The 20537-nt window shown below is 49.4% G+C and overlaps 6 non-coding genes across 6 annotated transcripts; 1 reads left to right on the forward strand and 5 right to left on the reverse strand.

Moving 5' to 3' along the window:
* Positions 1–2274: 2274 nt before the first annotated feature.
* LOC133245477 (U1 spliceosomal RNA) lies at positions 2275–2438 on the reverse strand. The gene has a single exon (XR_009735733.1). It is a non-coding gene; the product is annotated as a U1 spliceosomal RNA (small nuclear RNA).
* An 8580-nt stretch (positions 2439–11018) lies between these two features.
* Positions 11019–11092, reverse strand: TRNAN-GUU (transfer RNA asparagine (anticodon GUU)). Its single transcript has one exon. It is a non-coding gene; the product is annotated as a tRNA-Asn (tRNA).
* A 985-nt stretch (positions 11093–12077) lies between these two features.
* Positions 12078–12149, reverse strand: TRNAE-UUC (transfer RNA glutamic acid (anticodon UUC)). The gene has a single exon. It is a non-coding gene; the product is annotated as a tRNA-Glu (tRNA).
* Positions 12150–13038: 889 nt separating this feature from the next.
* Positions 13039–13111, reverse strand: TRNAV-CAC (transfer RNA valine (anticodon CAC)). Its single transcript has one exon. It is a non-coding gene; the product is annotated as a tRNA-Val (tRNA).
* Positions 13112–13742: 631 nt separating this feature from the next.
* TRNAN-GUU (transfer RNA asparagine (anticodon GUU)) lies at positions 13743–13816 on the reverse strand. The gene has a single exon. It is a non-coding gene; the product is annotated as a tRNA-Asn (tRNA).
* Positions 13817–17273: 3457 nt separating this feature from the next.
* Positions 17274–17345, forward strand: TRNAQ-CUG (transfer RNA glutamine (anticodon CUG)). The gene has a single exon. It is a non-coding gene; the product is annotated as a tRNA-Gln (tRNA).
* Positions 17346–20537: the final 3192 nt, after the last annotated feature.

Consider the following 20537-nt stretch of genomic DNA (forward strand, 5'->3'; position numbering starts at 1 on the left):
CAGGACTGATTTTGTTTAGGGTAGACTGGTTGGATCTCCTTGCTGTCCAAGGGACTCTAACGAGTCATCTCCAACACCACAGTTCAAAAGCTGAGAGCAAAAGCAGAATACTGCACATTCCCCCTGCACACACCACCGTCAAACTCATAGGCAAACCACCTAAGTCACCTTGAAAGCCTGACCCCTCTGTAACAGGAGGGAAAGGGGCAGGGCACAACTTTGGAAATAATGACATAGCCCAAGGACACAACATAAACCGGTTTTAGAATCAAATGGGACCAAGATGGCAGACAAGACTAGACCTTGGTCCTCAATCGGCAAGTGAAATGACACACCCAGAGGTGCCGTGACAGTTCCAAGGCAATGTTAAAAGACCAAGGAGTGGGCGGTGGCCCAAATCCTGGAAATCCCCACCCCTTCCCAAAAACAGTTGGGATAATCCTCCCACTCATTCACATACAAAATTACCCAGCTTATGAAAACTAACCATGCCACACTTGGCGACCGCACTCTTCCTCTGCAATGGCCCACACTCTGTCTGTGGAGTGTGCTTGCTTCTCTTGAATCTGAATAAATCTACTTCTTACCTATCACTTCGTCTCTCACTCAGTTCTTTCTGTGGAGACATCAAGAACCTGACCAGGTACCGTGGGTTTTGGCTGGGGTTGAGTCCCAAAGCAAAAACACCACCCAGTTGTGGATGTCACTACTGTTGGAAGTAAAGTCCAATGCTGTGAAGAGCAATACTGCATAGGAACCTGGAATGTTAGGTCCATGAATCAAGGCAAATTGGAAGCGGTCAAACAGGAGATGGCAAGAGTGAACATCAACATTTTAGGAATCAGCAAACTAAAATGGACTGGAGTGGGTGAATTTAACTCGGATGAGCATTATATCTACTACTGTGGGCAAGAATCCCTTAGAAGAAATGGAGTAGCCATCATAGTCAATAAGAGAGTCCAAAATGCAGCACTTGGATGCAATCTCAAAAACAACAGAATGATCTCTGTTCGTTTCCAAGGCAAACCATTCAGTATCACAGTAATCCATGTCTATGCCCCAATCAGTAATGCTGAAGATGGCTCATATGTGAGCAAGGAAATCTCATCCTCGATCTGCATCCTGTGTGCTTTTTGGTTAGTTTTCTTTGGACCTACCCTTAAGCATCACCCCACTCCCAGCACCTCCTCCGATCTCAGAGGCTTTTGGGGGCTGAGCGGATCTACGAGTGCCGTCCCCGAGGCAGCCACGAGGGGGAGGACAGTCCTTCCCGCCATGGTCCTGCCTTTTCTGTTTGGCCCAGTGGTTTCTATTTGCCAGCAGGACTTTGTGAATCAGAAGTGGGAACAACACATCCTGAGAAAGGGGCTGGCAAATAGCCCAGCAAACTGCCGACAACTCGGCGTGGGGTTTTCTTCTAAATTGTAGTTCAATGTTTTCAGATAGAAAGAAAAGGAAAACTACTTTTGACCAAAAGGAAAAAAAAAAAAAGTACGAATTCTACTGCCATTCAAGAAGGGATGTTAAGGAGGTTTCCTAGTTTGCCAGACTACTGAAGCATGTCAGGTGCACACTCGAGGATGAAACAGAGGTACGGCTTTTAACAGGAGAAGGCCTAGAGAGAAAAGGCGGGGGTGATGAGAGAACTGGATCCAGAAATGGGAAGAGACCCCTTGGGGTGAGAAGGGGTGGGTGGGAGAGTATCTAAGCAGTATCTCCAGCAATGACTAAGGCATGTATAAATAAGCAAGGCAGCTGACCACGCAAGAAATGAAGCCTCTGAAAGCACGACACTGCTGGGAAAATGGCTAGTGGCAGACTCGCACAAGACAGGCCGACGAGAAGTTCGTCACGGGGCGCCTCCTGATACCTCAACCGACTTCGTGTGTTGGGCTCAGGTAAGGGCTTCTACTGCTTGGATCCTGCGCCCAGAAGAAGCCCTCCCTCACGCACAAACTTTTCAAGAAGAGGCCGAAAAGAGCGTTCAACGACCGAGCCTGCCACGAAATCCGCCTCCACGCGTAGCCCTAGGCAGGTTTCCAATGCCCCCAAAACCGGAAAACAAATGCCTGTTCCTGAACCAGTCCCTCCAGCCGCAAACTCGCGGGTCGTACCGCGACTCGAGCTCAAAAACCGACCATGCCTTTAAAGCGCTCTTATACGCTTCTGGTCTCCTCTATCACGCGCAGACTTCACAAAACGACCCAACACACAGAGGAACGTCGCCGGGTGATCAGAGGCGCTTCCCGAGCCTACTCTTGCACAGAAAATGACCAGGGGAAAGCGCGAACGCAGTCCCCCACTACCACAAATTATGCAGTCGAGTTTCCCACATTTGGGGAAATCGCAGGGGTCAGCACATCCAGAGTGCAATGGATAAGCCTCGCCCTGAGAAAACCACCTTCGTGATCATGGTATCTCCCCTGCCAGGTAAGTATGAGTTGCCCGCCTGCCGCCCCACCGCAACCTCAGACGCCCTGCACTGTACACACACGCTCACTTTCCTCCCCGCATTCCCCGACCCTTCTTGGACCTTCCACACAGCGCACCCACGCACTTTCAAGCAGAAACTCCTCAGTTCTCTCCCACGCCACGGGAGACCGTATCGTGTTTCAGCACCAGCTGACGGCCCAGCAGCCCCTGCGCTCGGGTATCTACATACGACACGCCTCGTCCGTGACGTCACGGGAAGCCCTCCAGCCCACGCCCCGCCCTAGGCCCCGCCTCCCTCCTCCCACGCCGTCCGGCCCGGCCAACCGGCCGGCGGGCGCCCTCTGGGGGAAGCGACGTCCGCCTCCCGCTCCTGTTCTCCCACCCGCTACGTGTTTGGGACCCGGCGCGCTCGGCTGCCTGCCTTAACTTTTGTCCTGCCCAGCCCCGGTCTGGCGGTCGGCTGAAGCCTGTACACCTTTTTCAAATAACGGCGTTCAGCGGGGAGAACAGAACATTTAGCAGTCCAGGGGAAACCGGTTCCTTTCAAATCCAGTTGTCTTTGGGATGTAGTATTGTGTGTATGTCTAGTAAAACGCATTAGGCGTCACGACTGGCCGTGAACTCAGTTCCATTCGTGAAAATTGGGTCATTCATCAGAAATTTCATTCATTTTACTTCCAGCTTCAGGTGTGGTTTTGACTCTGAACAGATTTTAACACCTGTCTGTATCCTCTGTCTTACTGAGACAGGCTGGGACCTGGGACCCTTTGCTGCAATGTTTGCACCTGGACAAACTGAGGCAGAAATTCCATGCGCCCCACGCTGAGCAGCTGGAATCTGTCTCCTGTGGACAGATACTCCAGACTAAGGACAGGGGCTTCCCTAGTGGTCCACTGGCTAAGATTCCACACTTCCCAGTGCCTGGGGCCGGAGCTGGATCCCTGGTCAAGGAACTAGATCCCACCTGGGACAACTAAGAGTTTTCATGCTGCAACTAAATATCCCATGTACCTCTAAAGCTTCTTTAAGATAAGGATATCAGGAGGAGCAAGGAAGAGCTGAGTCCCGCTTGGATAGAAATAAAGAGACCACGTATTTCGTATTTTTGAGGTCAAGGAGATCTTTGCAGACTATCCATGCCTACAAAGCTTTTTCCTGGGTCAAAAAGGAGGTAGACGGAGCCACCCCTTAATAGGTGGTGTTAACCTCGCCCTAGGCCTCTGCGCCCGGAAGAAATGTCCTATATAAGTGATCTGAATCACCTCTCTGATACACTCCTTCTCGTTAAGGAGGACACACACACCCTTTCTCTCTGAGTGTGTCTCTCTGCCTTGCTTCTGTCTTAAATAAATTGTGTATCCGTGTGCCCTCCAACTTGTGCTGTGGCTCTAATAATGCACTTTGTACCTGTCTTTTCAGCTTTTGTCGCTTTAAGAAATTCAGTTTTCAATGAAGGCGCTAGTCAGGCCAACTTTGCTTCTAGCCCTAGCTCTTGATGGACTGGTGGCTAGGATTCCTGGTTTTCACACAGGCTACCCTGGTCCAATTCTTGGACAGGCAACAAAGATCTTGCTTCAGGCCACCACTCACTGCTGTGTCCTTGAGATCCAAATGTCTTCCCCAGCAACAAAATACAAAGAAACAATAGGGGACAAAAAATAACTGCATGTATGCCTTTGGTGGAAATTGTGGACAACAAGATACAAAAAGACCAAAATCCCAACTGTCATCTCCGAAGAACTGGTGCCAAAAACAGGGTGCCCGGAGCAAAAGCAGGGTACTGCACATTCCCCCTGCACACGACACCAGGAAACACACAGGCAAACCCCCTGAGCCAGTCCTGTAGCCTGACCCCTCCACCCACCCCGTGGAAGGAACCAGCACACCATCCCTCCCCCTGCCCCCCACCCAGGGCAAACAAGGGAACCTGTTACTTGTTTTGCTGCAGCAGGGATCCCAATAAAGCCTTACCTGAGTTTCTAGTCTGTCCTCTTATCAATTTCTATCGATTAAGGAAGGCTAAGGGGGTGGTTTAGTCACTAAGTCGTGTCTGACTCTTGTGGCCCCATGGACTGTAGCCTGCCAGGCTCCTCTGTCCATGGGATTCTCCAGGCAAGAATACTGGAGAGGGTTGCCATTTCCTTCTCCAGGGATCTTCCCCACCCAGGAATCGAACCCGGGTCTCCTAAGAACCCTTGATAAATAGATAAGCTGAAAGCCATCAAACAGCTAGTCTGGACTGGTTGATCTGGTGAAGATGACTAATCAGGTAAATATTCTTGGCTACGTGTGGATGCTCCAAAACTTCTTGAATGTTTAGTAGTGAAATGACTGTGGCAAATTTCCGTGTGTCATACCTGCCAGAGTCCTCCCTTTGACACGTCTGAGATAGCTAAGCCTAGTGGAACTACTTTCCTCATCAGGATTTCTCAACTTCACATACCACCCTTTTCCTTGGCTTATAATTATTTTTTTCTTCCATAATTATTTATTTATTTTAGTTTTGACTGCTGGGTCTCGCTGCTGCGCATAGGCATCTCTCTAGTTGTGGCAATCAGGGGCTTCTCTTTGCGGTAACGTCTCTTGCTACCGGGCACAGGCTCTAGGCCAGCGGGCTCCGTAGGTGTGGCACACAACACATGGAACATTCCCTCACAAGAGATGAAACCTGTGTCCCTGCATCGGTCGGCCGATTCTTAAATATAATTATTGTAATTAATTATTCTTAAAATAACACCACATTTTCTCTTTGACACAGTATTAACAGTTGAAGGTCAACTTAAGATAATGATTGTGAGCAACATATAAATAAGTAATCAGCTATCTGATAGTGAAGGAAAGCCAAAAGTCTGAGGACAGCCAAAATAGCCCAATAAGTATTTTGAGTTTACTTTGCCTCCCAGCCCAGGCCAAAAGAAAAGAATAAGTATCAACATCACATTAGCCATAACCAAGTGGTTTTAGATGTTTGACAAAATGAGGAATAACATGTGTAAAGTTCAAAGCGTATACGCTTCCAAAACGATTACCGGTGCACACCAACCTGAATAACTAGTGAAGCATTACCAAAGATCTAAGGTATGATAAATCACCAGACCACAAAAGGCTTCCTCATGACGTCCATGAAAGAGCTCAGAGTAATCACATACACACACACCCCTCCGAAGAACTGGGTTTGTTTGTTTGGGAAGGAGGGGTATGGGCCTGACTTCTTTCACTCAGCGTAACGTCTATGAGATTTAACCATAGTTTTCAGGTAGTTCTTTGTCTCTGTGTGTGTTCCTTGGAAGAATATATCTCAGTATACTTATCCAGTTGAGGATATTCTGAAATGGTACGATACGAACATTCTCTTATGACTTTTCAAGGACATACACATTTCTCTAGGGCAGCCCATTCCAATAAAATAATGCCAGGGTTGACCTTTAGAATAAAAATTTTAGGGTTTTTCTCCCCAACAAAGTGGGTTGATTCAGAAATAGCAGGGGAATCACAAAGCAGGACAAGCAAACTATGGCAAAAGCATAGGCAAATTGCACACAAAGGAGAAGAAGGAACGTTCTTTGAGAGAGAAAGAGAAAGAAGCTGAGAGGACTTGTTTTGAACCAAAGGACACTGGGGAAAAGTGAAAGATCAGGGTGGTGACAGTTTCTCATTGGCCGAGTTGCTGATATATTGCAGGAGATACAAGGTACATCTTTTTCTGTCCGGGCCTACAACTGATTGTTCTTTCCTATTGATGATTCTTCTGTTTAGGTCTATGATTGACAAGTCTTCCTGTATTTGAACTTGAGTGGTAATCCATGAGAGCTCCCCCTTCTGGTCTCCTGACTCAATTTTAGTGAGGTTTCCCTTTATTAGCATCACACCTGCTGCTGCTGCTGCTGCTAAGTCGCTGCAGTCGTGTCCGACTCTGTGCGACCCCATAGACGGCAGCCTACCAGGTTTCCCCGTCCCTGGGATTCTCCAGGCAAGATCACTGGAGTGGGTTGCCACTTCCTTCTCCAATGCAGGAAAGTGGAAAGTGAAAGTAGGAAGTCACTTGGTCGTGTCCGACTCTCAGCGACCCCTTGGACTGCGGCCTGCCAGGCTCCTCCGTCCATGGGATTTTCTAGGCAAGAGTACTGGAGTGGGGTGCCATTGCCTTCTCCGAGCATTACACCAGTCACCTGGAATTTAAAGTTTTCAATTACAACCTATTTTAAAAGTTTGTGAGATTTACTGCGTTAAAAAAAAACAACAAACAAACAAACACTCATCATTACCACGTGTGACACTAGAAACACTACAAGTGTTCGGTAGTTACCCGTGACTTGTACCTGTCTCGTTGGACAGCAGAGGTCACATATATAGCAGAGATAAAAGTACGATTTCTGGGCCACAGCACGTGATAGTGTATGTACGACCCTTAGCTGATGCTGCCAAATTCCTCTCCAACTTTGTTGACCTTACTAACACTCCTTTTAGAAATGAAAAAGAATTTACAGTGCTCTCCATCCTGTGAAATTTTGGTATTGTTTGCCTTTTTACTTTTCTTTCTTGAGTTTATTGAGGTGTAATCTACATAGTAAAATCTGCCAACATTAGACTATTTTACACTCTTTACTATGGTATCATATCTCTGCAAAGCTGGATTTTGGTAGTTGCTATGATAGAAAGCAAGTGCCATGCGAAAAAATGGATGCCTAATAAGAAATAAGGTGACGCTTCAAAAAAGTTTGAGAAGCTGTGCAGCGCACAACATTAAGGTTATGATTCTGAAATGTCAGAGCACTAAAAACAACAAACCACTGCACCGAACTTTCGTCAAGGGAACACGTAGTAATATGCCCGGCATCAGCCATATACGAACAAGATATAGAAATATTTGTAAACAACAACAGCATTCCCCAACTAAAGCGGTATTTCTGCTGTCAGCCAATCTACCAGGAAATTAGGACAAATGGAAAGGACAAAGAGAGAACAAACTTGCAGGCAACGAAAGATGATTCGTTCATTAAATCAATTTAATAGAGTCAAAGGAAACTATAGATCATGAATCTGTCATTTAAGCAGACACATGTCGGAACACAAGAATGTTGGAATCATATATTGGTGTATATATGGAATCATATATTAATTACAGGACACCTAAAAATATAAACCAAATATTGTAGGGGGAATGATTGAGTCCTCTGGTGTCTAGAATTGTAACTATTCATTCCCCTTTACAGATATTAGTATATTCAGTATACTTCAAGACATAAATTTAAACTTTTAGAAGTTTAAATACTCATTGGCTATGTTGGCTTATCTGAGCAGTACAACCAGCATAGGAAACTTAGGAAGTCCAATGTAATTCAGATTTTCAACCTAAATAAACCCAAGACTTAAATACTAAAATATTATACCACCATTATTTTCTACACCTTTATAAGATAATCTGAAAATACATATAGAGTTGGTGTTAGACCAAAATGAGAAAAACAATGTAATTATTCTGAGTCGCTTCCATTAAAAAAAAAAAAACAAAAAACGAACATGAGTAAACATTTTGAAGGCCATTATGTAAGTTATTTAAACTGCTTAAAAGTATTAAGAATAATCTGTTATCAATTTCATTCCTTCATGGTTGCTGTTCCAAGTAATCAAGACCATTTACTCAATCTACAGTTAAATCTATTTTTTTTCCTTGTCACAAATTTAGCAACAAAATTTTCCTTATATAAATACCACATGGAAGCATGAACAGTAGAGTATTTTCTCCAGAAAGTCTTCATTTTTTAATTTTACATTTACGGAACTGATTATCACTTTCCTTAAGAGGAGTGACATCTTTAAATTTTGAGAGGCCTAACTTGTCTGTTCTCCCCAGAGTGAGAGAAAGTGTATTGACTTGTTTCTGAGAAAATATATTTAAACAGGGGAAAAAAATACATCAAAGCAGTGGGCCTTGCTTGACTTCCCTGGGGGTACAGTGGATAGGAATCTGCCTGCCAGTGGAGGGGAAACAGGTCCGATCCCTGGTCTGGGAAGATTCCACATGCCACAGAGCAACTAAAACCCTCGAGCCACCGCTACCAAGCCTGTGTGCTGCCACTACTGAAGCCCATGCACCTAGACTCTGTGCTCTGAAACAGGAGAAGCCACTGCAACGAGAAGCCTGCACGCGCCAACTAGAGAGAACCCACACAAAGCAACTAATACAGGGCAGCCAAAAATAAATAAATTTTTTTAAAAATTAGCGAGCCTTATTTAAGGTGAAAGCAGAGTCAATGATGTTTATTAACAACACTTGCCAGTGTGAGAAACAAAATGAAATACAATTAAGCGATATTGGAGGAATCTCACTGAGGAAAATAGGAATTCTGTAATACACTTATGAGTCCCCAGTGTATAAAACTGTGCTTGAAGTCATGGCTAGTCATTCCTTTTTCTTGAGGAATGACTTTTTCTTGCTTATGGTTCTGGAAGTATTCAATCTTGATTTGCAGGGTTGTCAGAAGTGTTCACGTTGCTGACTTCATTGCTTCTTTGCAAAGATATGTCTTTTCCTCTGCATTCTGTAGTCTGATTTCAACAATCCTTACCTCACTTGTTGACTATTTTCAGCTATTTAGAAACTTTCATACACCAGTGAAAGAAACTGTCTGTTCCATGCTAAAAATTCAGTATCCTTCCTGTGTTAATCTCTTACGACACTTGTGCAGTGCTTGACTAGGATAGACTGGGCCCACCTGGATTTGACCAAACAGTGGAAAGAGGAGAAGTGGACAACTTCTCACTGGGGCCGTGCCACATCCCAGGAAATACCAGAATCATCAAGACAAGCAGCAATGAAAAAAGCCTCATGGTCCAGTGTAACTGTCTTCTACCTCACAGGGAACGGACCCCTGTCAACCACCACTCAATGTGGATTATCCCCAGAAGTTCACTTCCTAAAATGAGACCAGATTCCCACATTGATAGGAGAAATTGCGGGTATGCGCGCTGAATCGCTTCAGTCGTGTCCAGACCCTGTGCAACCCTATGGACGGTATCCTGCCAGGCTCCTCTGTCAGATGGGATTCTCCAGGCAAGAATACTGGAGTGCGTTGCCGTGCCCTACTCCAGGGGGTCTTCCTGACCCAGGGATCGAACAGCATGTAACTTACATCTTCCGCAATGGCAGGCAGGTTCTTCACCACTAGCGAGCGCCATCTTATCAGTGATGAACAAATCAGAGAGAGAACATATTTGTCCCCAAACCACACGGTACAAAAACGTCAAAACGCACAGTCTCTGCACATAAGATTTAATAGAAGAACAGCGCAAACAGGAGCCAATGGCTCTAAGGGTCCGGGCCTGAAGCAGGAGCCTGCGAGGGGCAGGATTCCGCGGGCTCTCACGACATGTGAGTTAGCCCATGTGATGGGCTAACTTTTATCAGTTCCCGTTCAGTCGCTCGGTCGTGTCCGACTCTTCCAAAAAATAACCAAACCAAAAAACTGTCAAGGAATAAAGTAAATGGGGTGTTCCGTGGTAACACCCCACTTTATAGGAGGAGGGACAGGCACCGAATTTTTTTTCCTCACGTTAAAAGTGTAACCAAAGTTTGTAAATAAAAGAAGAAAAAGGGGAGAAGGAAAAAGGCTCTGGGATCAGTGAGATTTTTCTCTTTGGATAAGTTGCTCGGCAGAAAGAGGCCATCCTGGCCATCTTCTCTGGACCCGGTTGACCAGGTCACCGGACAAAACAATGGACAGTTACTGGAGGACTTTAAAAGTGGTCAGTGACTAACTCTCCACCATAAGCAGTAGAGCACCTCTGTGCAATGCCACAGCGTCCCTCTATTGTCTTTCCCCTTAGTTGGGTCAGGAGGCCACTGCTCCCTTTGTTAGTTAAGAGAATCATAGAGAGATGTATAGAAAAATTGTTGTGTTGCCAAAGTAATTGAAGAAAGGGACACCGAACGACTGGGAAATAATTTGAAATACGACTCAGTCCCGCTTCTGTGGAAGGCAAAGTTGCAGGACTTACCAACTTAAGAAGCATATAAACACTCAAGGAAGCGACTGCACTTCCAGGTTTCTACACTGTGGAAATAAATACCTGCACGAATGGTCAGAAGTGTGAGTACAATAATGATGGTTGCAGCATATCTGTCATCATAAAACCATGAAACCAAATAATACATGAACCATGTAGGAAATGCCTTTCTGAAAAATAATGCAGAGGCTAATGATGACGGTGGGTTCACTGATAACATTATTGACAGAACAATTGCTAAGTGCTGGCCTCCTTTTACAGGTGAAAAACCTGGGGCACATAAGGTATAACTTACTTGTCTAAGTCTATGTACTTGGCAGAATAAAGACTTGACCCCACCAGAAACTGGATCCCTTGATCTGTCTCAGGAGGTCCTGCCTTAGGCAAGTATGAGTGAATAGGAATACACTTGCACTTGCAGAGTACAGGGTGGGAAAGGTGAGGTGGCCCAGACTGGCAGCAGTCCGGAGGTGACTAGGACCCCGAATGCAGGAGAGCATATTTTTGTGTGGGCCAAGAACCGCTTGAATGGTCGTCGGCACGGAAAACCTCGAATGGGTTCTAAAACCTCGACCGCCCGTCCCTGGGTGGGCTCGAACCACCAACCTTCCGGTTAACAGCCGAACGCGCTAACCGATTGCGCCACAGAGACAGGACCACACCGGGCCCCCTCGACTCTTTGTGCTGGAGACAAGAATTCCCAGGACGTGCCTCCTGCTCCGCAGAGAAACGGTGCCGGTTCCAAAGCCTCGGGAAAACGGAAAGATGAGAACGGTGAATCACATCGGACCTGAGACTGGGTCAAGACCAGGAGAAGACTACACAAAACACCATTATCCCAGGACAGCCACCCAAGCAGACAATTCCGGAAAGCTCTCGAGAATACTTCCCCTCCCTCTGATGCATCTCCCACCTGGTCCACTCATCCTCCCACCACAGGAAAGAAGGCTTCCCCTTTGTGTTCTGGGCACAGAGAGCCAGGCAAGAGCCAAGGGGGCAGCTGCACTTCCCCATGGGTCTTCCCGAGGTAGGTGGTTCTAGCGCTCAGGCTGACCCAAGACCCCACTGTCCATCAAGACGACCCGGAGGAGTCCGGATAGCAGACGGTCCTGGGGTTGGGGGTGGGGGTGGGGTGGGGTAGTCCTACAAGCGCAGAGCATGCCTGGCCTGCACTTCCTGGAGATCCGAATCGAACTCCCCGGAAGCTTCTCTGCATCCTAAAGAGAATGGATTTCAGGTTTCCATGGAGAGAGTGACAAAGCAAACGTGGGAAAACGTGAACTGTGCGGCTGAGTACAGAATACACGATGTTACTATTCTTGTAACTTGGATGTATGTTTTGGAGGGTTTGGGGTTTGGTTTTGAATGAATCTTTGGAACTCGAGTCCCTGATTCTCTTTGGATGAAAACTCTGTAAGGAAGACTCTGGGTTTCTAACAAGCAGAGAGAAAAGAGTGGAGAGGAGAGCTGGGCAGCCCAGGCTGTTCACTGCATCCGGGGAGTCTCCTCCAGCCTGCCTGATGTCAAGGACCCTGAGGCCGGGACTCAGTGCAGACGCTCTACTGCACTGGACCTTGAAGCAAAAGACAATTCTGATCTGGACAGGAAGACATCGAGGAATGGAGAAGAAAACAGCTTTCCCTGACCGGGAATCGAACCCGGGCCGCGGCGGTGAAAGCGCCGAATCCTAGCCACTAGACCACCAGGGAACCGCGGAGGAAAGTGGACTTGGCTGTCCAGGTGAAAACTGAGAGTGCAAAGATGAAACCAGAGATGCAGAGAACAGGAAAGGAAATGTCCCAGCGCCCCCACGGCTGTATGCAGCTGTGCAAGGCTCGCAGCCCTTCAAATCCCCGTTCCTGGGAGACGCTTCTCGTTCTGAGACCAGGTCACAAACTATCCGGTTGGGTCCCTCCTGGTCCAGCTCTAGCGCTGCGTGCTGCCGAGCCCAGGGCATGCTCTCTTTGTGAACCTCGGTATTCCCTCGAGTCAGGGACTCGACTTGGCTTTCAGCGGGTGATGAGCGGATCCGTCTACCTCCAGATCTCTGACCTGGCTCCGGGGCCTCTCCTGACGACCGCACGGGTACCGGTTCCTTTCCCTCCGCGACCGGCTCAGTTCGTGGAGCCTTAAATTCTTCACTTCCGTGTCTTTGGCTGGAGCCCACGGTGAGACCTTGGTGCGGTCTCTTTTCTTCTACCAGGGAGATAAAACTGCTCCTCAGGTGTTCCGAGGTGGGGGAAAGCAAGTGAGCGTCACGGGAATGAACTCCATGGTTTTCAGAGACAATCTGTGAACACGTGGAGGAGACCCAGGGGCCCGACAGGGAGCCAAGGCTCGGGGTTTCAGGACGTAAGGGTGACTCGAAGTCAGTCTTGTCCTTGCCCGCCCCGGGGATGAACTGGGCCTGGATTCACAGGGACTCGGAGCAGAGAAAGGAGGGCTGCTTGCTAGTGCTGAGTAGACTTCCAGGTGGTCACCAACTCCTCCTACAGCTACGTCCTCTGCTTCACCCCGAGCCTTTGGAACCTTGTGGTTTTGCCAATCAGAAAACAAATCTCGGTAGGAGAGGGCGGGGTGGGAAGAAAATAAGCGGTCTGTTTCCGCCCGGTTTCGAACCGGGGACCTTTCGCGTGTGAGGCGAACGTGATAACCACTACACTACGGAAACAGGACAACCGGTACCGCTTAACACCGTATCCATGAAAACCCGAGGTCCCGCCATCGGTATCTAGACCACCAATTTTTAACACTCAAACGGGAACCTTGAAGCCCCAGGCTCTCTCAGGCACGGAGACGGCGGCTCCCGAGGGCTCTGCTTTAGGGTTCCTCCTCTCCCCTCAAGTGAGGACCCTCGGGCCCCCACAGGCTGCCTTCGGGTTCCCGCACCCAACCCAGAGTCGTCAGACCCTAAGCTCCGCACCCGATCGCAGGGGTCGCCCACCACCGCCCCTCCCCCCCCCCCCCCCCCCCCCCCCCGCCGACTCCCCGGCTCCGGGAAGCCGCAGGGGATGGGGGGTGCGCCCGAGGCCCAGGAGACCCCGCAGCCCAGCAGCGTGGACGCCGTCCCTCCGCCCCTGCGGACCCGCGCCTCGGTGACCCTTTTCACGGCGCCGGCGGTCAGCGCTCTGGGCTCTCAGGAATGACCGACGCTTCCAATCCACCCGGGACCCGCCCTCCCCGCTGCTCCTTTGCACCTGACTCCTGTGCTCTTTCTCCGCAAGCCGGCTCGCCGCAGCCCTTCTCCGGTGTCCTCTTGGCAAAAGGGAGTCTCTTTGGTGGTCTCTAAAATCTCACCCCACCGTCCCTGGGTGGGCTCGAACCACCAACCTTTCGGTTAACAGCCGAACGCGCTAACCGATTGCGCCACAGAGACAGCACTACAGGCCTTTTCTGGACTCTGTATGGAGTAGACACGTCCTCATTCCCAGGGTAAGTCCCCTGCCCCCAGGGATACGGCACCACGTCCTTGCCCCCTACCCGCCACAGATGCCAGCGCCCTCAGAGATACCGGGATCCAGGGTTCGGACCCTCCGGGCCTGAATCGAACGAGATCCAAGGACAGCTGAACACCCGGTGGGCTCCCATGATGGCTCTTCCCGTATCCTCGCCTACACTCAATGAATGAGAGTTTGCCCACCCTGGCAAAGGCCTCCGGGGCCGAGGTTGTGCTTAGGTTTCCTGTGTCCACCAGGCGATTTCCACCAGGACAGAGGTCGTGGGGATGGTCGCCCCGTGTCCGCACGCCCAGGACAGGGTCTGGCACTCACCGGGACGCTCTAGGACTTGGATGAATATACATTGTCGTCTTTAGCCCTTCGTCCCATTAAGACCCCTGAGAATGGAAATACGGAAAAGTTTTCGAAGAGCGAAAAGTTCTTTTGAAATGCCTTTATGCCGGTTGTTAGATTTCGCGGCATCCCGTGAGGCGGGCAACGGAAAGGTCTCGGGTGCTCCGGCTGTGCCCAGCTGGGTAGGCTGCGTCCTGTGGGGTCCACGTGGGAGCGGGAAAGGGCGGGAAGTGAATGCCAAGCTGGGAAGGTGGGTTTGGGAGGAAGGCATTGAGACCTGTCAGGATCTTGGGCAGGGATCCCGAGAGAGGAGCATTGTCCCAGTCCGGTAACAGGGTGGGGAAGGAAGGAAAGAGCTGGTGCCCGCAGGAAAGCAGGAGGCAAGACGAGGAGGGGAGGGGAAAGCTGAGAGGGGAAGGCCAGGGAGGGCAGGATCAAAGAATTTGTGCTTCCACCGGTCCCTGCTCCTTCTCTTGCCTTCTCTCTTCTTCTTGCTCTTCTTCCCATCCCTCCAACTGAGAGATGTTGACACAGCCACATCTGAGAAGAAAGACCCAACGAATCTGTGCTCAGGAGCACAAGCTCTGGGTTGTAAAAATGGTTCTGCCCTGTGTGGCCTTGAACAAATAAAGAAAACTTTGGGTATCTCCCTACTTTCTTGTGCAAAATGGGAGCAATAAGAGCATTCTTCTTCACGCTGCTGTTGTCAGATGTGCCTCGGTTTAGAAACTACTGGATCAATAATGCTATAGGCAGCAAAATCATAAATACTATTATCATAATCCTCTGAATCTTTTGACAACCACGATCCTTATTTATTTTACCTGAAAGTCGCCTTCTGCTTCTAGAAATTTCTGTAAACTGATTGCTCTTGCGGTTTGCTCCGCTGTGGCCAGACCACCCCCTTGATCGCCAGTTCTCTGCTTGCTAGACGGGGACCCATGTGCAGGTTGGAGGAAATGAGAAGAGTACGGAGCGGTGGGGGAAATGAGCCTTTGCGCACCCTTTGGAGAGGCACCCCTCTGGGACCGGTGGGGTCCTCCCACTGCCTTCTTTGGTTTCAAGGGAGCTCCAGGAGGGCAGGGATCTGGTGGCGGTCGCTCTTGTGTCCCCTCGCCGAGAACAACTTGAGGGCCTCCTCACTCAGTCTCCCAGAGACCCTCAGAGTGTCCTGCCCAGAGAGCAAGGTATTCGTGCTTCCTGGGATGGTGGGAAATATTCCCGCATCCTCCTCCGAACTGTGGAAATCGGAGGTGGTGGAGGAGCGCTAGCGACAGAAGAAGGAGGTCCAGAAAGACAGGGCGGAATGGGAAGGGAAGGAGCTGCAAACAGGGGATGAGGAGAAAGAGAGCGAGGAAGAAGGGGAGATGAGGAGAAAGAGAGCAAGGAAGAAGGGGAGATGAGAGAGAGGTGGAGCCGTACAAAGGGAGGACCAGGATACAGCGGGAGGACCAGCGAGAGGGAAGCGGCAGTGGAGGAGAGGGAGGAGGAGGAGTTACGTCCCCAGGGTAGTTCCGTTCACTGGCCCCCAGCACAGGCAGCTCCCACCACATCCCCACCAGCTCCTTAGCTCTCAGATCCAACACCCAGGCTTTCGTCCCTCAAAGACCGTCTCTCCACCCATTGCGGTTCTAACCTCATTTGATTTTTCTCCCTGCCCCTTGTGAGAGCCTGCTTCTCTAGGTTTCCTGGCCATTCCGTGATCTGTCAACATACTTTCTGTGCATTTCTTCTGTATCAGCCAGAGACCATTACTGGTCCTTGCACTCATAAACTTTGACCGACCTTCAAGGGCTCCTGGAGGAGCACTTTGTGTTGTTAGTTACCCCTCAGCTTCTTGATTTTCCAAAAGGAAGTTTCATCTTTTCATCCCGGAGCTGTGAACTTCCTCCTCCTAAGAGGAGCCTCCCCTTTGTCTCCTTCCTCCTGTGTCAACCTCTGTTCCAGTCTCTGGGAAACAAATACGTGTCTCCAGGCAACACTGGCCACCTTTCCGACTCCTTTCTTTGGGCTGCAGCTCTCTTCTTCAGATGCTGTTTTTTTTCTGTTCTGTGTATTGGATGAGGGAAGAAATGGCTCTGGGATAGAATGAAGAAGTAAAGATTATTACTTTGAGACATCATGTGGATGTATACTTGTTATACATGTAAATATTTAGTGTGGTGGTATTTTGTGTACATAAATACTGTCTACACTGTAAGACAACTTGGATACATACCTTCTAAATATGTGTACACTCTTCTTTTTTAAATCGTGCCATTTCTGGATATGTTAAGAAATTGGAATGAAACTGACGTGACCAAGCTCTGACAAGAATCTGTGACTGCTTAAGTGTCAGAGCCCTGCCTCGTGGGCTCCACGACACGTGGTTGATTTTGAGCCACCCCAGGTGCTTTCGGCCTGGTTTGTCTGAGGGTTTTGTGTAAATGTTCATCTTTCCTTATACTGTAAACCTGACAAATTTTGGGAGAAAAGCTTACCCCCCAAATCAGAACTGTATGGAGAAGAAAAGGAGAGTTCTCCTGCCTTCATTTGCGCTCCACACACTTTATATATTACACATAAGAGGCGGAGGCGGCGGCTTTGGAGTGTAATGGGTGCTACAAGAAAGCCAAGGGACCCAGGAGATCCCACCTCCTGCCCTGACGATCACCTGCCCTCTCTGGGCTCTGGGGAAAGGGTGAAGGCAAAGGAAAGGAAAATAACACTCTTATTTGCAGAAATTTTACCTCAGCATGGGACACTCTGGCAAACCGAGGCAGAATATGCGGTTGATGAGGGTGACTTAAGGGGCCCTTCCCTGACCAGAAACCCAGAGTGGAACGTTTACTTCATTTTCTGAGGTGCCAGTGAACTGAGAGATGTCAGTCAAAGGAGAGGAGCAGAGGGAAATCAAAGAGGGATGAACACCAAAGCGGGTCATCCGTATTCAGATCTTGTCGGGTCCTTGGAAGAACTTCCCTGAGATTATGGGTGGGGAGTATGGAGCCTAAAGAAGCAGGTACCCTTCTCTGGCGATGGAAGGAAGTTGGCTTTCAAAGGGGTTCCATGGTGTAATGGTGAGCACTCTGGACTCTGAATCCAGCGATCCGAGTTCAAATCTCGGTGGGACCTTTCTGTTTAACTACAAGAAGGACACGTTTTACTCCCCTCATAGGACCTGCTTTCCGGCTCCCGCGACCCCCAGCGGCGTAGCTCACACGGACCCTGCGGACAGGTGTGGGACCGACCGGGACCGGGGGCGTCCTCGCTGGGCCCGGGCGGCTCTGCCCATCCCTGGGCATCGGAGGGCCGGCGCCTCTCCTGCTCCCCGCCCCGCCCCCTCGGCCAGAGGCGCAGCGACCCAGCCAGTGCCGCTCCCTCGTCGGGTCCCCTGGGTCTCGGGGGTAAAAGGCAGAGGCTGCGCCCACCGAGTCCTGCCCCACGAGGGGGCTTCACACCGCACGCCTTGTAACTGCACGGTAGTCCCGGTGCGTAAATGGCGGCGGGGAGGGGCTGCGATGTCGCTGATCAACCAGGATGGCAGCTTTCGGGTGGAAGGTTCCAGACCTGACTGGAATGAACTGTGTTTTATTCAGGCTCTCTATCATTCCGAATATTAATTGATCTTGTCCCAGTTTATTATGATTTTATTCAGAGTTTCTCGCTCCTAAGTCTCCGCTGGGCACGCAAAGCCGCTGTTCGGCCAAGATTTGAACCTTGACTCCTGGAAATCGCGTCCTCTGGTCCCAAGCTCAGCCCGAAAGAGGAGCGGGAGTCGCGGATTCCGGCGTCTGAGGAGACCCCAGGTCCCTGACCCACGGCCGCCCGGCCAGGCTGCTCCGGGGCCGAAGGCGCGACGAGCCGCTCGGAGTCCGCACCCCCGGCCGGGCCCCCTTCGTCCTGCCGGGACTCTGCTCCACCGAGAAGACGCCCCACTTGTGTCCTCTACTGCTCGGGAGGAAAATATGGATGAGGCCCGTGATGGACTTGAAAAGCCAGTGAAAGTGCTCCCTTCGCGGTGCTGAGGAGCATCTCTCTGATGCTTGTATTTTGGAACTTTCAGCGGTTACAAAGGACTCAATGACGCAGCTGTCTTTGGAGGACGGGAAAAGAAAGGTGTGAGGCCGGCGAAAAGATCCGAGGAAGGGCAAGGGCAGGAGAGAAGAGAGGATGAGCCAGAAGGGAGAAAGGGACTGGAAGGGAGAGGAGCGGGCGGGTACCGCGGCGGGGACGGTCGCTGAGTTGGGGCGACCAGAGCGAGCGCCTCACTCTGGAGCAGTTCCCACCCTTTACTGACGCGTCCGGGAACCCGGTTCACCCTCAATCGCAAAGCTGCTGGCCTGGCATTTGTCCTGGCCAAGTTTCCTTCGCGGGTTCCGTGCGGAGCCGGTGAGGTGGGCTGTGCAGAGTCTGCAGGTGAGTGGAAGTCCTGGCGGCAGCTTTGGGGATGACTGGCGGGCAGGGAACCGCACACACTCCACTTTTCCCCTTTGCAGGCCGGTCTGCAGGGCCTGGGGTGGGAAACTGGAAAACCGGAGCGTCAGTATTTATTTAGAGATAAGGAGATAAATAGCCAAACAGTTGGTTACCTGAACCGAAAGTGTTTATTCTTGGAAAAAAAAGAAATGTGGGATGGGATCAGGGTCCACTTTCTCCCATAACAAGTTTTGGGGCATATGTAATTGACTCTCTCCCTCTCTCTCTCTCTGTGTATATATATATATAACTGTATATAATATATATGTACATATATTACTGCATATAATGTATACCTATCTATTATATGAGTAAAACTCACTGCTTGTGTGTCCAACTTAAATTTTTATGTAATTATATGTGCCAAGCTTTTAAAATTTTGGGTCTAGTATCATGTGTAGGAATGTTTTCCACTGTAAAACCGTAAAAAAAAAAAAAAAAAAAGGATTGGGGGGGGCATTCTCGAAGCAAGCAATTGGACCATTAGTCCCCCTTTGATGAGCTGATCACATGAGGTGGTAAACAAACTGGCAGATCCTCTCAGCCCAGGAGGTCACTGCTTTCGTCTCTCTAGGAAGGTTCACAGTCACTGAAAAGTGTCAGTAACAAATAAAATCACACCCAATCTTTATGCAGTGTTGCTCCCAAAATGCAAGAGCTTACACCCAGTGAAGACATGCAAAGCGCCAAGTGCCCAGGCATGGTCTACAAGTTTTAAGTGGGTTTACTCACTTAATCCTTTCAAAAGGCTTGCATCATGTCATCATCCTCATTTCACATATGAGGAACCTGAGACATAGAAAGGTTAAGTAACTTGTCAAGTCAGTCAGTGAGTGGGATTTGAAAGCAGGAATTTGAACTGAAGCCTTCCTGGCTCCACAGGATATCCTACCAAAGAGGAACACAAACCGTAAAGATGCTTGACAAGAAATTTAAGTCCGTATATTTCTTTTGAAAAAACACCCAAGAGGAGTCACGTAACAGGCATTCAGTTCAGTTGCTCAGTCGTGTCCAACAGGCTTCCCCGTCCATCGCCAACTCCCGGAGCTTGCTCAAACTCAAGTCCATCCAGCCAGTGACGCCATCCAACCATCTCGTCCTCTGTCGTCCCCTTCTCCTCCTGCCTTCAATCTTTCCCAGCGACAGGGGCTTTTCCAGCGAGTCAGTTCTTCGCATCAGGTGGGCAAAGTATTGGAGCTTCCACTTCAGCATCAGTCCTTCCGAAGAATATTTGGGGCTGATTTCCTTTACGATTGACTGGTTGGGTCTCCTTGCAGTCCAAGGGACTCTCAAGAGTCTTCTCCAACACCACCGTTCAAAAGCTTCAGTTCTTCGGCACTCTGCTTTCTTGATGGTCCAACTCTCACATCCATACACGACTACTGGAAAAACCATAGCTTTGACTAGACAGACCTTTGTTGGCCACTGCTGAGTGTTCCAAATTTGCCGGAATAATGAGTGTAGCACTTTCACAGCATCATCTTTTAGGATTTGAAATAGCTCAGCTGGAATTCCATCACCTCCACTAGCTTTGTTCGTAGTGATGCTTCCTAAGGCCCACTTGACTACACACTCCAGGATGTCCGGCTCTAGGTCAGTGATCACACCATCGTGGTTATCTGGGTCATGAAGATCTCTTTTGTATAGTTCTTCTGTGTATTCTTGCCACCTCTTCTTAATATCTTCTGCTCCTGTTAGGCCCATACCGTTTCTGTGCTTAATTGTGTCCATCCATGCATGAAATGTTCCCTTGGTAGCTCTAATTTTCTTGAAGAGATCTCTAGTCTTTCCCTGAGGAAGGCGTTCTTATCTCTCCTTGCTATTCTTTGGAACTCTGCATTCAGATGG

The sequence above is a fragment of the Bos javanicus genome, chromosome 3 (assembly GCF_032452875.1).
Source record: "Bos javanicus breed banteng chromosome 3, ARS-OSU_banteng_1.0, whole genome shotgun sequence".
Classification (NCBI taxonomy): Eukaryota; Metazoa; Chordata; class Mammalia; order Artiodactyla; family Bovidae; genus Bos; species Bos javanicus.